The following is a 12231-nucleotide window of genomic DNA, read 5'->3' as shown; positions in this document are numbered from 1 at the left end:
TCTCCATTTCTCTTCAATCTATACCTGGAACAGATCATTCAGGAGGCTGATATTTTTGAGGAAGGTGGCATCATGAATGAAGGAAGTCATATCAAAAAAAGGAACACTACAGGTTTATAATTAAGAAAGATATGTGTATGGTTGTATTCTTTCTCTATACTTATTCAATCTGTTGTTGTTAGGTGCTGTTGAGTCAAATATAACCCATAACAACACTATGAAACAGATCTGAACCATGTTCTATCCTGTACCATCCTCACACTTGAGACATTAGAGACCATTGCAGCAGTCACCATGCCAATCCCCCTGGTCGAGGGTCTTCCTTTTCTTTGCTGATCCTCTGCCTTTCTGAGCATCATGCCCCTCTCCAAAGAATAGCCCATTCTCGCAACATGCCTGAAATATGTGAGCACTCCAGTTGTACCTTCTCCAAGAGATATCTGTTTGTTCTTTTGGCCATCCGTAGGATGTTTAACACTCTTTTCCAACACCACAGCTCAAAGACATCAATTTTTCTTCTCTCATCCTTATTCATTGTCAAGCTCCCAGATGCATAGCAAGTGATCAGAAAGACCTTGGCCTGAATTAGACGTATCTTAGTCCTTAAACTGACATTATTGTTCCCCCAAAATTTGGAGAGGTTCCCAACTGCAGATTTTCCTAGTGCAATATATCTCCTGATTTCCTGACTGCTTGTACCAAGGGAGTTAATTGTGGGTCCAAGTAAGATGAAGTTGTTGACAGTTTCCATCTTTTCTCCATCTATCATGATATTACCTATTCGTCCAGTGGTAAGAAGTTTTGTCTTCTTGACATTGAGATGCTATCCTTATTGAAAGCTGTATTATTCGATCCTCTTGGCACCAGCAGTCAGGAAATAAAAAAGCGTATCGCGATGGGAAAGTCTGCTGTTAGGGACCTCTCTAAAGTACTCAAGAGCAACGGTGTCTCTCTGGAGACTAAGGTGCGCCTGATACAGGCCATGGTATTTGCAATCGCTTGTTATGCATCAGAGAGTGGGACAATGACTAGGGAGGACAGAAGGAGAGTTGATGCCTTTGAGCTGTGGTGCTGGAGAAGAGTACTGAATGTACCATGGACTGCCAGGAAAACAAACAGATTCATCTTGGAGAGGATTAAACCAAGCAACTCCTTGGAGGCAAGGATTCTGGGGCTTCGTCTGACATAATTTGGACATATTTCCAGGAGGGACGCGTCCTTGGAGAGGGACATCATGCTTGGGAAGGTGGAGGGATAGCACAGGAGGGGAAGACCCTCTATGAGGTGGATTGGTTCGGTGACTGGGGTAATCGGGATGGGTGTGTCAGAGACAGTGCGGTTGGCACAGGATAGAGCAGGGTTTAGGTCTGTTGTGCATAGGGTCGCTATGAGTCACAAACGACTCGACGGCACATAACGACAACAACAACTGAAACAAGTGCTTCAAATCCTTCTCACTTTCAGCAAGCAAGATTGTGTCATCTACATAATGTATGTTATTGATGGGTCTCCCTATGATCCTAATGACACATTCTTCTTCATAGAGTCTCACTTCTTAAATCATTTACTCAGCATAGAGATTGAATAGACATGGAGAGAGACTACAACCCTGACACATTCCCTTCCTAATTTTAAGCCATATAATTTTCCTTTGCTTTGTTTGCACAACAGCCTTCTGATATAGGTATAGGTTCTGAATGAGCTCAATTAAGTGCTTGGGATCCATTCTTCTCAATGTCAGCCATAACTGATTTTTTTCATAGTCAATAACATACCTTCTGATTCTTGTGTAGACCATCAGGTAAAGGTCATGTGCAAAGCCACCATTTATGTTTCTTATAAAAGGGGTTTGCAATAAATAGGCAATTTGTTGTACAGAATTCTGTTATTCTGTCCCCAGTCTCATTTCTGTTACCAAGTCCATCCTTGCCAACTACTGATCCTTCTTCACTGTTCCCAACTTTTGCAATCCAATCACCCATTATTATCAAAGTATCTTGGTTGCATGTTTGATCGATTTCTGACTACAAAATTTGGTAGAAGTCATCTGTTTCCTCCTCTATGGCCCTGGTTGTTGGTGAATAATTTTGAATGATATTGATATAACAGGTCTTCCTTGTTTGTGTATGGATTTTATCTTGTAATTCACAACATTGTATTTCAAGATAGATCTAGAAATGGTTTTTTAACTATGAAAGCAATTCCATTTTCCTCAACTTTTCATTTTCAGTGTCATAGATTACCTTATTCAAAATGTCTCTTGCCAACCCATTTCATTTCACCAGTGCCTAATATGTCAGTATTTATGCATTGTTTTTTTCCTTAACAGCTCCAATTTTCATACATTCATACTTCTCACATTCCACATTCCATTCAGTAGTGTCTGTTTACAACTGTTCCTCCTTTTTTGTGATGCTCAATGAGAAGGTTCTGCCTCTGGTGCCATATCTGCTAATCTACTCTAAATGTGCTCTATTGTGCACAGGGTTTTCTGAGGCCTGTTATTTTGGGAGTGGATGGCCAATCTTTCTCTCTTGTCTGTCTTAATTTAGATTAGCAACCCTAAAGTAATATTTGACAGATAAGAATTTTGCCCAAAAGAGCAGATGAGAGAACTTTCTCATTATTCAGGTAATGGATCAGGTACTGGTCCCACCTGCCACCCCCTTAGGCACATGTGTCTTGTTCCCACTCCCAATACTGCTCTACTAGCATCCGGCTCAGTATCTTCTCCTTGCCCCTTCAAGCACCTTGAGCTCCCTGTTCCCCTAGCCAATACTGGTTTGATGGCTCTGGCCTCCACCCACTTCTATCCACCCATTACCTTTCCACTCTCCTGTTATGTTGATGTTCCAGTGTAGCACACTCCTCATGGCATCTTCTATCCTGAATTCTTTGTCTTAGAAGTGGCACGAGATACAATCACAAACAATGTAATCAATGTTTCTTTTGTCTGCTCTCATGGGTCTGCAGAGTGGTTTGGCCAGGATCCTCAACTCTCTTCACTACTTTCTGTGATGGTTCAGTGGCTGGTCCTTGACTTTACTCATACTGGGTGAAGGTAATGTCTTAACAGGATTGTGCATTTGGTGACCAGTCTCCCTACCCCCATTTTTTTTCAGCCTGAAGGTCTGTAGCTTTCAGGCCTTACTTAAGCTGTGAAAGCAAAAAGATGGTGCTTTGGGAGCTTTGGTGGCTTAGTGGCAAGAAGCTGCACTGCAATCCAGAATGTGTGTGGTTCAAATCCACCAGATGCTCTCCTACAGAAGGAGAGGCAATATCCTCCTGTGCCAGTTGGATCCAATTTGATGGTACACACACACACACACACACACACACACACACACACACTTAATAATAATAATAATTTTAAAAAAGACGGTGCTTTAAAGGCAGAGGACAGGAGCTAGATGTTTCCCCATTCATAAACAATATAATTATATCAGTGGATGCAGAAAAGGCAATTAAAAATGTTACGTGTCTATTATGATAAAGCATTTTAAAGATTAGGAACAGAAAGAAACTACCACTATCCAACCTGAACGTTTATTAGAGAACTATAGCTCATAAAATATTTAATGATGAAAGACTGGATGCTTTTCAAATCAGTTCCATCTTTAACAAGGATGTGATTTTGTCCTACTGTTACTCAAAATAGTTCTGGAAATTATAGCCTTGTATATATTATATATTGTATTATATCATGTATACAAATGTAAAACACTTCCACTCTGGAAATCTCTTTTGGAATTTCTTTAAAGACTAAGCGTGCAACTCTTAAATTTATCTGTAAATTGTACCCTCCCTGAGACATTAGTCTTAGAAAAACAAAACACTGCACATAATTGCTTAATGCAGCATTTGTAATAGTGAAAAACTGCAAACAATCCGCATGTCTTTTAGTAGGTAAAGGTCAAAACCATGAAACTCTGTTTAATAGCCATTCTGTATTATACAAAAAGACACCTCAAACTCATTGCTATGGATTTGGAACTAACTCACAGCTGACCCTCTAACAAGTTTTCAAATAGTATAAGTCACACAGTAAGAGGTGTCTCATTTTTCTCTGTCAAAGCTGCTGGTGGGTTTAAACTGTCAGAGAGACATCATTGTTGGGTTAACAGTGCAACTCCCTATGCATTATGCTGCCATTTAGCAATAAAAAAAGGTGCAATTGATCTATGTAACAATTTGGATGCATTTCCAGAGGCTGCATAATCTCGCAAAAGACTACCTACCGTTACTCCATTTAGATATTCTTGAGCAGATACAACTATAAAAATTACAAACCGTTTCGTGGTGAATAGGTTGTTGTCGGTGCTGTGTACCATTGAGCTGTAATAAGACATTGCTGACCCTCCAACAGGTTCTCAGAGGCAGGAAGTCACACGAGAGGAAATTGCTCATCTTTCTCCCACGTAGCTGCTGGGGGATTAGAACCATGTACCTTTAGCATTACAGCACAGCTTCTTACCACTAGGCCACCGGAGTTCAAAAAAAGGATGAGTGTGGGATGAAAGGAGGTCTGTCTAAGAGTGTAGCATGAGAGACCCTTGAGCTGATGGAACTATCCTTTACCTTTCCATATCAGTCGCAGTATCTTGGTTGTGATATCACACCACAGCAACAGGAGAAACTGAATAGAGAGTGCATGCTTACTCTCTATATTATTTTTATGGTTACTATAAATCTAAAATTAATCATAATGACCTAAAAATAAAAAAGTTCAATTTAAAGATAACTTGACTTGCAACTTGAAGAATTACAGCTAAAATGTTCACTGGAAGCAAGGTGGTTAAGTCTTCATCTCAGAGGCTTGAGCACATTGTTAGGAATGGCCAGTTTCTGGAGAAGGGCATCACTCTTAAAAAAGTAGATGGTTAGTGAAAGAGAGGAAGATTTTAATAAGATAGATTGGCACTGCAACTATAACAATGGGCTTAAGCATAGCGGAGACTGAAAGAACACTATAGAATTGGGCAAGTTATTCTTCTGTTGCACACGAAGTTATTAGGCGTGAGACCTGATTTGCCTGCACTTAACCATAACAACACACACACACACACACACACACACACACACACACACATTCTTCTATTAAAGGAAAGAAAGAATATAAAAACACAATCTTGCTAAGAAAGTTCTTTCTGTTCATGATCTGAAAATCTAAGAAAGGTGAACACTTTGATATTAGAGAGTCTTAAACTATTAGAAGAGCCATTTTTGTTCCCCAAACTAAAGTTAATGCAAGCAAAGACCATGACTTCAGAAAAGAGGTAGGAGTTCGACATGGGTCTGAGAGAAGCTTGACTCCCTGGGTGGTCATTGTTTTAAATTGCCCTTTGATTGGTCAAGAGAGATGACACAATGCTGAAAAGCCTGGTTGCTAAGAAACGGAAATTCTCACACTAGTTCTGAGTTAAATTATGGTGACTTGACAGACTCCTGGCTTTGTTAGTTGCCCTTGCAATTTCTGACAATATTGGATCTAACCACCAACTAAAATTTAAGGGCAAAAGAAATTCACTGGCCTTGCTAAGTACTTTTACTGAATAAGTTGTAAGACAACTGCAGACCTTCAAATCTGTGGCAACAGTAAAGAAAGTGACAAAGCAGCCTTTGGAGGGGGTCTGCTCCCTTAGGCTCAGCTCCAACTTAGCTATGGCAGATAATGGAAAAATGAAAGCTTTGAAGAGAGTTTCTTAGCAGCCTCCTGGTTAATTGACTTAAGCAGTGACTGTCATTGCCAGGTCAGAAAATCTAGCATATTTGCGTTTAACTGAACTGATACATACAGTACAGAAAAAAAAATGATGACTTTAAAATGTGGTGTTGGTGAAGAATGTTGATTAGATTATGAACTATGAAAAAGCAAGCAAATTCATTCTGGAAAAAGTAGAGCCAGAATGTTCTTTAAAAGTGAGGGCAGTCATGTGGTGAGAACTTCTTATACATGTTGATGAGATTGTAAAATGGTGCAACCACTCTTGAAGGCAGTTTGGTGTTTGCTCAAAAAGCTGAACGTAGAAATTCCATATGACTCAGCTCTTCCACTGCTTGGAATATACCCTGAGAAAATAAGAACTGAGTCACAGAGACTTTTACACCAATGTTCGTTCATAGCAGAGTTATTCACCATCACAAGAACGTTAAAATAGTCCAAATGTCCAACTACAATTGAACGGATTGAGAAATTATGGTACATTCACATGATGAAAACTATGCAGCACACAGGAGCAATGATTTTGTAAATTATTACCTAACTTGATTATCTAGTGTCACATGGATCTTGGTTGAAAGCAGAAGTACTGGAGGAATGTCTATTCTGTGTTTCATTGACTATACAAAGGCATTTGACTGTGTGGATCACAACAAACTGTGGCTGATTCTGAGAAAAATGGAAATCCCAGAACACTTGATTGTGCTTATGCAAAATCTATACTTGGACTAGGAGACAGTCATCAGAACAGAGCAAGGAAACACTGCTTGGTTCAAAATTGGGAAGGGTGTATGCTAAGGATTTGTCCTATCTCTATAGCTTTTCAATCTATATGTGAAATAGATTAAATGGGAGAATGGGCTCTATGAGGAAAAATGTGACATCAGGAGTGGAGGTAGACTCATTAACAATCTGCATTATGCACATGACACAACCTTACTTGCTGAAACTGAGGAGTACCTGAAGCACTTGTTGCAGAAGGTCAAGGACTGTAGCCTTCAATATAGATTGAAGCTCAACATCAAGAAAACAGAGATTCTTACCACTGGGCCAGTTGGCAGCATTATGATGCATGGTGAAGAGGTTGAGATTGTTAACAGCTTTAGTGTGCTTGGTTCTACAGTCAACACTCTTGGTACCAGCAGCCAGGAAATGAAAAGATGAATTATATTGGGAAAGTCAGCTGTCAGAGACCTCTACAAAGTACTGAAGGGGAAAGATGTCAGTCTGGAGATTAAGGTGCGTCTGATAAAAGCCATGGTCTTTGCAATTAGTTGCTATGCATCGGGGGGCTGGACAATAACTACTGATGATAGAAGGAGAATTGATGCTATTGAGCTACAGCACTGGAGAAGAGTATTAGATATACCATGGACCACTAAGAGAACAAACACTTTTGTCCTGGAGAGGGTGAAGCCAGGATGCTCCTTGGAGGCAAGGATTCTGAAGCTTCATCTAACACATACTTTGGACATGTTGCAAGAAGGGATCAGTCCTTGGAGTGGGATGTCATGCTTGGAAGGGTGGAGGGACAGAGCTGGAGAGGAAGTTTATGAGAATATTTGTAACTTCAATCTATTCTCCACTATGATGCCTCTTACAGGTCCAGGTGTGAAGATTTTTGTTTATATTGATGTGGAAATCACACAAAAGGATTAGAGTCTTTGATTTTTCCAATAAGTGCTTCAAGTTCTCTTTACTTTCAGGTTATGTCATCTACCTGTCTCAAGCTGATTTTAAGTCTTCCCTCAATTTTGATGCCATATTCTTTCTTACAGTCCAGTTCCTTATATATTTGCTCAATATTCAGGTTGACCATGTATGGTGAAAGGATGTATCCCTAAAGTATACATATCCTGATTTTAAACTATGCAGTGTCCCTTTGCTATTTTCAAAGAGCTAACAGATCCCATCCAGCACAATCAAGTGTTCTGGAAGTCTCATTTTTCCCAGTGTTATTAAAAATTTATTATGATTCAGGCAATAGAATGTCTTTGACTGGTCAATAAAATAAAAGTACATATCTTCCTGGTATTTTTTTTTACTATCTGTGTATCTGTTAGGGTACCTTAGTTACAAGTGACAGAAAACCTAACTAGCTGTTGCTTAATAAAAAAAATATTAAATGTATTGTCTTATTTAAATAGAAAGTCTTAGACTAGCATTTAGCATTTGTACAAATAGGGAACCACACATAGTAAGTATTCTGGATTATCTTCTTCTTAATACCTTCTTAGTACCTTAATACCTTCTGTAGATCGTTAGCCTCAGAATATTCAAAAGCAAAACTAATACACTTTTAAAATATTAACCAACAGAATACTTTTTTTCAAACTCCAGAAGATGATGTAGGATCATAATATAATAAAGATGTCTGAGGTTCAAAATATAATTATTGTGGCTTGAATGCAATGAAATGAGGTCCTCGCTCACATAACCAAGGAAGCTATATCTGGTATATTTTGGGCATGTTGTCAGAAGAGACTTTGGAAAAAGACATCATACTTGGAAGGGTAGAGGGTCAGTGCAGGAGAGGAAGACCCTGGATGAGATGGACTGACATGGTGACTGTAGCAATGGAGTCAGGTATGTCAGAAATGATCAAGTTAGCTCAGGATAGGACAGATTTCAGAGCCGTGGTTCATAGGATCACTATGACTCATAGTCACCTCGACAGCACAAAACAACAACAACAATAGATCTCCATGAAAGAATCTCCAGGGAGTTGGACTCAGGCAGAAAGCAGACTTTTAGAGCCTGAGCTTATCCTTTCTTCCCTGCATATGAACTGGCAAGAAAGTGAAGCCTTAATTAGTTAAGGAGTGTGGCTAGAACATGCAGAATGCTGTAAAGTTTTACCTGGCAAACTGGAGACTAATAATGCAACTGCAGAGGTGGGGCATGAAGAATGAGCAAATACTTGCAGGGAGCTTGTTTACTGAGCACCAACCAATCTCACTAAAACTGAGTCAAAAATCATAAAGAGGGAGAAACAAAATAAATGGGTCCCTGGTGGTGCTCCCAACAACTAGGCTAAATGTTGGTGGTTTAAAATTAAACTCATCAAGAAGACATTAAATATATATATTCATTACTGAAGAGACAATAAAATTTTTCCCAACTCTACATAATTTTTAATGTTCTTTTTAAAAAATTTATTTTATACAGGTTAATTTACAAAGTTCAATTACATGGTTTTTCTCACTGGATCTTTGCCATTACTTTCTCTGAGAAGAATGGGAATCCCAGAACATTTGATTGTGCTAATGCGAAACCTATACTTGGACCAAGAGGCAGTTGTCAGAACAGAGCAGGGAGACACTGGATGGTTCAAAATCAAGAAAGGGGTCTGTCAGGAATGTATTTTGTCTCCATACCTTTTCAATCTGTATGCAGAACAGATCATCTGAGACACTGGGCTGTATGAGGAGGAATGTGGCATCAAGATTAGTGGAAGAATCATCAACAACGTGCTTTATGCAGATGATGCAACGCTGCTTGCTGAAACTGAGGAAGGCCTGACGTACTTGCTGCAGAAGGTCAAGGACTGCAGTCTTCAATGTGGATTGAAGCTCAACATCAAGTAAACAAAGATTCTCACCACTGGGCCAAATGACAGCATCAGTTTGGATGGTGAAGAGAGTGAGATATTAACAGTTCTAGGTTTTTTGGCTCCACAATCAGCACTCTTAGTAACAGCAGCCAGGAAATCAGGAGACTAATTGCATTTGGAAAGTCAGCTGTGAGGGACCTCTCAAGAGTACTGAAGAGCAACAATGTCAGGCTGGAGACTAAGGTGCACTTGAACGAAGCTAAAGTCTTTGCAATTACTTGCTATGCCAGAGAGTTGGACAATGAATAGGTATGAGACAAAGAGAATTGATGCCTTTGAGTTGTGGTGCTGGAGAAGAGTATTGAATATACCATGGACTGCTAGGAGAACAAACAGGTTTGTCCTAGAGAGGGTGAAGCCAGAATGCTCCTTTGAGTCAAGAATTTTGAAGCTTCGTCTGACATACTTTGGGCATGTTGCAAGGAGGGAATGGTCCTTGGAGTGGAGGGACAGCACAGGAGAGGAAGGCCCTCGATGAGATGGATTGATTCTGTGAGTGGAGTGGTGGGAATGAGTGTGTTTGAGACGGTGAGGTTGGCACAAGATAGAACGGCATTTAGGGCTCTTGTACATAGGGTTGCTATGAGTAGCAAGCAACTCGATGACACATAACAACAACAACAACCCATCAAATTATATGACCCTATGATTAACCCCCCTCCCCACACATCCTCATTCCTCTGATTCCATCCTCTCCTGCCCCTTGGATCCTAATACTCATCCTACAATAATGGTTGTTGGATTTTTTTAAAATAAAATCATATAGAATTGGGGAAAATATTGTTTTTCAGTAATGATTTAATGTATATACACACACATTATATACACACACACATCATATACATATAGATAGAGATTTCATGTCTTTTTGATGGGGCTAATTTCTAAAAGCTTGTTGTGAGAAAGAAATATGAATTGTCACCCAACCCTAGATAAAACAATTTGTCTTGGTGTAGTTCAGTAGTTCATATTACCATTTTTACATTTAAGGTCTTAATCTCCTTGTAATTGTCCATCAAGAAATTAGTCTGGTTTATCAAGGACCTGAAAGAAATTATATTTATCTGCAATTATTTGACAATTTAATAATGAGAACAAACATTGTACAATGTGTTGCAACTGACAAAGCACTTTACCACTGACTTTGTAATTTGACCTTTGTAACAAACATTTGATATTGCTTCACAGTAATTTTCACTCCACATAAAATATATAGTTTGTGTTTGTAGTATATTTTGAGTGCACAGTTTATTTTGATAGTACACAGTGTGCCTCTTAAAATTCTTTGCATTAAATTTTGTTTAACAACCTTTTACCATATACGTGCCAATAATTTCTTGCTATATCTTTTCTATGTATGTGCCATGTTTTAGTTATGTCTCTCACAAGTTACAAAGCACCAAGTTAAAAAATAAGTATGTTGTTGTTTTGTGCTGTCAAAGCACTTGTGAGTCATAGTGTAACTCTATGCACAGTGTCTCTGAACTCTGCCCTGTCCTGAGCCAGTCTCTCTGTGTCTGACACACTTATCTCAGTTATTGTGTAAATCCATCTCATCCAAGGTCTTCACTTTTGTATTGTCTCTCCAGCCTTCCAAGCATAACATCCTTCTCCAAGGACTGATCTCTCCTGACAACACGCCTCAAGTATATGAGACGAAGCTTCAAAATCTCCACTTGTAAGGAGAGACTTGGTTTCACCATCTCCAGGACAAACCTGTTCTCTTGGCAGTCCATGAAATGGTCAATATTCTTCTCCAGTAGCACAACTCAAAGTTATTGGTTCTTCCCAGTTCTTGTTAGTCATCGTCCAGCTCTCTGATGCATAACAAGTAATTGCAAAGACCATGACCTGAATCAGATGCACCTCAGTCTTTAGACGAATGTCATTGCTCTTTAGCACTCTGGAGAGGTCCCCGACAGTAGATTTTCCCAATGAAATTTGTCTTCTGATTTCCTGAGAGTTAGTGTGAAGAGTGTTGATTGTGGAACCAAGCAAGCTGAAATTGTTAATAATGTCATTCATTCTCTTCTCCATGTATCCTGGTGATGTCAGTTGGTCCAGTGGTGAAAATCTGTGTCTTCTTGATGTTGAGCTTCAATGCATATTGAAGACTGAAGTCCTTGACTTCTGCAGCAAAAGCCTCAGGTCCTCCTCGTTTTCAGCAAGCAAGGTTGTGTCACCTGCATAATGCAGATTGTTGATAAGTCTTCCTCCAATTCTGACGCCACATTTCTTCTCCATAAAGTCCAGCCTCCTGAATGATCTGTTCCACATATAGGTTGAAGGCTATGGAGACAATAAATATGTTAAATTCAATAATTTCTTAACTTCAGCAAGTGAGTTTAACTTGTTTGTATTATTATGATTAGGATTTTGATGCTCTGTCTCACATACTTTGGTCATGTTGCCACGAGAAACCAGTCCTTGGAAAAGGACATCATGCTTGGAAGGGTGGAGGAACAGTACAGGAGAAATTCTGGATGAGATTGATATAGTAACTAGGGTGATGGTATAGGCTTGTTGGGGACCGTGAGATTGGCTCAGAATAAGACAGGATTTCGAGCTATCATGCGTATCATCGCTATGAGCCTTGGACTTGAGGGTGCATACCAGCAACAATATGTTTGTAATGTTTCCTATTATGATGATTAATATGTTTATCATTATTTTTCAATTTTGATTTAATTCCTTTTACTTTCTTTTTTTCTTTGCTCCTTCTTCATGCTCTTTTGTTGCAGTGATTAAAATTTCAAAATAGCAGCATTTCTCTTTAGATAGTTTCAGAATAATTGTTTTATGTCTGGTCTTTCAGTGGTACCTTTAATTTTTTTACCATTGATACCCAGTTATTTAATTTCCTCTCAGATCTAACATTAATAAGAAACTACTATTTTTT

The sequence above is a fragment of the Elephantulus edwardii genome, unplaced genomic scaffold, assembly GCF_000299155.1.
Source record: "Elephantulus edwardii isolate Elephantulus edwardi_28Jun2011 unplaced genomic scaffold, EleEdw1.0 scaffold00199, whole genome shotgun sequence".
In the NCBI taxonomy this organism is placed as follows: domain Eukaryota; kingdom Metazoa; phylum Chordata; class Mammalia; order Macroscelidea; family Macroscelididae; genus Elephantulus; species Elephantulus edwardii.
The sequence above is the reverse complement of the archived record's forward strand: the minus strand, read 5'-3'. Positions refer to the sequence as shown.